At 36.2% G+C, this 5,983-nt stretch overlaps 1 pseudogene across 1 annotated transcript; it reads right to left on the bottom strand.

Moving 5' to 3' along the window:
- Nucleotides 1–4,317: 4,317 nt before the first annotated feature.
- On the bottom strand, nucleotides 4,318–5,514 carry LOC100945292 (annotated as a pseudogene). The gene has a single exon (XR_154435.3). The product of XR_154435.3 is annotated as a peptidyl-prolyl cis-trans isomerase D pseudogene (transcript).
- Between the last annotated feature and the right edge of the window lie 469 nt (nucleotides 5,515–5,983).

Here is a 5,983-nt window from a genome sequence, read left to right on the forward strand (position 1 = left end):
ATTAGATGATATCTCAGAGTAGTTTTGATTTGCATTTCTATGATGATTAAGGATGATGAGTATTTTTTCATGTGTCTGTAGGCTGTGCACCTGTCTTCTTCAGAGAATTTTCTTTTCAAGCCCCTTGCCCACACTGAGATGGGATCACTTGTTCTTTTCTTGCTAATACATCTGAGTTCTCTGTGCATTCTGGTAATGAAATCTTTGTCAGAGGCATAACCTGCAAATATCTTCTCTCATTCTGAAGGCTGTCTGCTTGCTTTACTTACTGTGTTCTTGGCTGTGCTGAAGCTTTTTAGTTTGGTCAGATTCCAGTAATGCATTTTTGGTGTTGCATCAATTGCCCAGGGTGGGGGGGTTCCTCCTCTTAAAATATTCTCCCAGACCAATTTCTTCAAATGTTTCCCCTGCACTTTCTTCTGGTAGTTTTATAGTTTCATGTCTTGAGTTTAAACCTTTTATCCAGTGAGTCTATCTTTGTTAATGGTGAAAGGTATGGGTCCAATTTCAGTCCTCTGCAGGTCACCAGCCAGTTCACCCAGCACTATTTGTTAAATAGGAAGTCATTTCCCCCACTGAATGTTTTTAACTGGCTTATCAAAGATCAAATAATGGTAAGCAACTGGGTTCATCTCTTTTATTCTGTTCCATACATCTACCTCTCTGTTTTTGTGCCAGCGCCATGCTGTTTTGATCACTATCAATTTATAGTATAGTCTGAGGTCTGGTAGCATGATTCCTCCTTATTTGTTTTTATTTCTGAGTAATGTCTTGGCTATTTGAGGTTTTTTCTGATTATATATAAAATGAAGGTTTTTTTTTTTTTTTTTGAGGTCTTTAAAGTATCACAGTGGTGCTTTGGTGGGGATTGCATTAAATCTGTAGATTGCTTTGGGTAGTATGGATATTTTAACAATGTTGATTCTTCCCAGCCATGAGCATGGTCTGTTTTTCCATTTGTTAACATCTTCAGCTATTTCTTTTCTTAGAGTTTCATAGTTCTCTTTATAGAGATCTTTCACATCCTTTGGTAGATAAACTCCCAAATATTTCATCTTCTTTGGCACTACTGTAAAAGGAATAGAGTCCTTGACTGTTTTTTCAGCTTGACTATTATTAGTATATATAAAGGCTACTGATTTGTGAGTATTTATTTTGTAACCTGAGATGCTGATGTATTCTTTGATCACTTATAAGAGTTTTATAGTAGATTCCCTAGGGTTTTCCAGATATACAATCATATCATCTGCGAAGAGTGAAAGTTTGATCTTCTTTGACCCTATATATGGATATGGATACCCTTGATCACCTTTTTTTGGCTGATTGCAATGGCTAAGACTTCCATTACAATGTTAAAAAGCAGTGGAGACAATGGGCAACCTTGCCTGGTTCCTGATATGAGTGGAAATGATTTCAATTTAATTCCACTCAATACAATTTTGGCTGTAGGTTTGCTGTAGATGACCTCTATCAATTTAAGAAATGTCCCTTCTATGCCTGTTTTCTTAAGTGTTCTGATCACGATAGGTTACTGGATATTAATTATCAAAAGCTTTTTCTGCATCAGTTGAAAGAATCATATGGTCTTTGTTTTGTATTTTGTTTATGTGACAAATTATATTTATAAATTTATATATATTGAACCAGCCTTGAGGTCCTGGGATAAAACCCACTTGGTCATGATGTGTAATTTATTTGATGTGTTTCTGTTTGCTAGGATCTTGAATATTTTTGAATCAATATTCATTAGAGATATTGGTCTGTAATTTTCTTTTCTTGTTAGGTCTTTTCCTGGTATGGAAATCAAGGTGATATTTGCTTCATAGAATGTGTTGGGTAGTATTCCTTCTTTTTCTATATTTTGGAAAAGATTAAGTAATATACGTACTTGTTCCTCTTTAAAGATTTGCCATAACTAAACCAGGTGTCTCCAGGATATTCTCAGAACCACCTTCCACAATGACAAGCACAATGCTTTAATCTCCAAAGTAAACTCACTCAGAAATTTTTGATCAAATTCCAACTTCCACAGTAGGGAAAGGATTAAAAATGTCCACTGGACTTTCAAAAAACTTGATACCCATTTCGAAAAACTTGAATGTGGAAAACTCTTCACATTCTTCTGATGTGAAGCCATCTGGTCCCAGACTTCTCTTTTTGGGGAGATTTTGTATAGTTGATGCTTTTTCAGAACTTGATATAGGCCTGTTCAACATTTCACTTCATTCTGGGTAAGTCTTCCTAGACTTTGGTGTATTTCCAAGTATTAGTCTATTTCCTTTAGATTTTTGTATTTGTGAGGATAGAGTTTCTTGTCATATTCATTAAGGATTTTTTTAATTTCTGAGGAGTCTTTTGTTATTTAGTCTTTACCATTTCTGATTGATGAAATTAGAGATTTTACTCTTTTATTCCTGGTTAGGTTAGCCAAAGGTTTATCTATTTTATTGACCTTCTCAAAAAACCAACTTTTTTTTTTTTTTAAATCAATCTGTTGTATAATCCTTTTGTTTTCAATTTCATTTAATTCTGCTCTAATTTTGGTCATTTCTTTTCTTCTTCTCGGTTTGGGATTGGAATGTTCTTCCTTTTCAGTTGCTTGAGACATCCCATTAAGTTGTTAACTTCCTCTCTTTCTGTTCTCTTGAAGGAACCCTTGCTATGGTATAAACTTCCCTCTTTGGAGTGCCTTGGTGGTATCCCAGAGGTTCTGGTAATTCGTGTCTTCATTATAGTTTTGATCCAAAAATTTGGTAATTTCTTTCTTAATCTCATCTATGACCCAGCTATTATTTGGCATAAGGTTATTTAGTTTCCATGTTTTTGTATGAGTATGAAGATTCCTGATGTTACTGAATTCAACTTTTATTCCATGATGGTCCAAGAAGATGCAAGGAATAATTTCTATCCTTTTAATGCTGAGGTTAGACTTGTGACCTAAGATGTGGTCAATTTTGGAGGATGTTCCAGGAGCTGATGAGAAGAATGTGTATGCAGTTTTGTTAGGATGAAATGTTCTGTGTATGTCTGGTAAATCCAATTGTTGAATGGTTAATTTTAAGTCTAAAATTTCTTTGCTTAGTTTCTTATTGGAGGATCTATCCAATACTGCCAAAGGGGTGTTAAAATTTCTGATTATTATGGTGCTGGAGGAATCAAGTTGCTGATATCTGTTAGAGTCTCTATTATAAATTGAGGTGCATTCTAATTTGGTGCATAAATGTTAATTGAAATCTCATCATGTTGAGTGTTACCCTTAACAAATATGAAGTGACCATCTTTATCTTTCCTTATTTTTGTTGGTTTAAAGCCTATTGTATCTGCGAATAAAATTGCAACACCTGCTTTTTTCTGATTTCCATTTGCCTGAACTATAGATGACCATCCCTTCACCCTGAGTCTATACTTATCTTTTAAGGTAAGATGAGATTCTTTTTTTTTTTTTTTGCACTGTTTGACTTTATTATACACTTGACTTTCCAAATTTAAGTCTCAGACATGAAAATGAACATATATTCTAAACCAGAGGTCAGTATCCAGCTCACTGTGTATTATAGTTTTATTGAAATATAGCCATACCCATTGATTACACATTGTTTATGGCTAATTTTGAGTTACAACTGCAGAATTGAGTAGATGTGACAGACTGATGGTATTCAAAACCTAAATATTGGCTTGGCGCCTGTGGCTCAAGTGGCTAAGGTGCCAGCCACATACACCTAAGGTGGCAGGTTCGAATCCCCAGCCCGGGCCCGCCAAACAACAATGATGTCTGCAACCAAAAAATGGCCAGGCGCTGTGGCGGGCGCCTGTAGTCCCAGCTACTTGGGAGGCTGAGGCAGGAGACTCGCTTGAGCCCAGAAGTTGGAGGTTGCTGTGAGTGTGATGCCATGGCACTCTACCCAGGGGGATAGCTTGAGGCTCCGTCTCAAAAAAAAAAAAAACAAAAAAACAAAAAAAAAAAACACCTAAATATTATCTGGCCCTTGGCCAAAAAAGTCTGGCCACTCTGAACAGGTATACATTTGTTATCTATAAGTGTAAAACACCCATGCAAACTAACCACAGATATATCAAAGAATTGAGGGAAACAATACAAAAATAGAAACTTAAGCTTTCATCTATTTATTCAGCAAGTGTCTTCAGGAGTTTAAAAACAAACTAGACACCATTATTCTTTGTAAATAATGCAGATGACCATTAAAAAAAAACTTTAATGTACTGAAACACTTTTATTAAGAGTAAACCCCTATCAGTACTCCTCAATTGTAAACAGCAGGGAACTGAGGTGTCAAAGGAAACACATTAGGGTCATATGAACAGACAAAACCCCTTACATTTTCTTATCTCCTTTATACAGTTAACATGTAATATTTAAACAAAACAATCCTTATTAAGCAAACACTTTTGCATATACTGCCTTCTCTTTGTCTTTCTGTGCCTTTATCTTCTGTTTGACTTTCAGTAATTCTGCCTGGATAGCTTTATCTTCTGGTGCTATCTCCTGAGCTTTTTAAAGATCAGCCAATGCTTGATCATATTCTTTTAATCCCTGCCATCCTTGAGCTTTGCAGTATAGAGCTTTGGTATTTGATGAGTCTATTTCAAGAGCCTCCAGACAACTGTCAATCACTCCCTGCCAATTCAACATCTTCAGTTTACAAGCACCAATATTCAGTACACAGCTTAAAGCTATAGGTTGTAGTTTAGATCTGTCAGCTTTCTCAATAACAGCCTTTGAACATCTACGTACCTTAAAACTTTTGCATATTTTTTAATGGCCATCTCCCAGTTCTGGGCTTTGAAAAGATTATTTTCAATGTTTTTTAAGTCTTCTATTATTAATAAAATTTTAGCTACATCCTTTAAATCAATATCCATATCCTCAGGGAAATCTGGATGACTGTTGCCAGAGCCATCTTAGGGGAATATTCCCCTATCATCCCCTTCCTTCAATTCTCCACATTCTGCAATAATGCACAATTTGAAAGGTTTTTCACCTTGTACTTCTACGTTTTCCAGTATCCTTGCTACACCTATTCCTTTAATTACTTGGCCAAACACCACATGTTTTCCATCCGAATGAGGAGTTGGAACTGTTGTGATAAAGAACTGAGAACCATTTGTATTTCTGCCTGCATTTGCCATGCTCAATAAACCCTTGCAATCATGCTTATAATAGAAATTTTCATCTTCAAATTTTTCACCATAAATACTTTCTCCACCGGTTCCATCCTGATTTGAGAAATCTCCACCCTGAATCATAATTTTTTTTAAAATAATGTGATGGAAAGGGCATCCTTTGAAATAGAGAGGTTTCCCAGTCGTAGATCCAATACCTTTTTCTCCTGTACATAATGCACAAAAAATTTCTGCACTTTTAGGTACGATATCTGCAAACAATTCTAAGACAATTCGACCAACTCGCTCCCCTCCAATGTCCACATCAAAGACCCAGGGATTACTGGGGTTGGAGGGCTTAGCCTGGGGGGACGGGTGTGACATATCCACATACAGATGCGTTGAGAAGTGGGATCCAGACACCTCGCGGCACAGACCCGCAGCTAGCTCTCAAGATGAGATTCTTGAATGCAGCAGATATCTGGCCTGAGTTTTTGTATCCACTCAGTCAGCCAAACTTTGCCTCTTAGAGGACAATTTAAGCCATTCATATTACTTGAGAGTATTGATAAGCCTGGTAGAATTTTGGGTATTGAGTTTTTTGAAAGTCCAGTGGACATTTTTAATCCTTTCACTACTGTGGAAGTTGGAATTTGATCAAAAATTTCTGAGTGAGTTTACTTTGGTGGTAAAGCATTGTGCTGGTCATTGTGGAGGATGGGTCTGAGAATATCCTGGAGAGCTGGTTTACTTATGGCAAATCTCTTCAACATGTGAATATCATTAAAGTATTTAATTTCTCTATCATAAATGAAACTCAGTTTAGCTGGCTACAGGATTCTGAGTTGAAAGTTATTTTGTT

Source organism: Otolemur garnettii, unplaced genomic scaffold (genome assembly GCF_000181295.1).
Source record: "Otolemur garnettii isolate 467f Iridium unplaced genomic scaffold, OtoGar3 scaffold00127, whole genome shotgun sequence".
Taxonomy (NCBI): domain Eukaryota; kingdom Metazoa; phylum Chordata; class Mammalia; order Primates; family Galagidae; genus Otolemur; species Otolemur garnettii.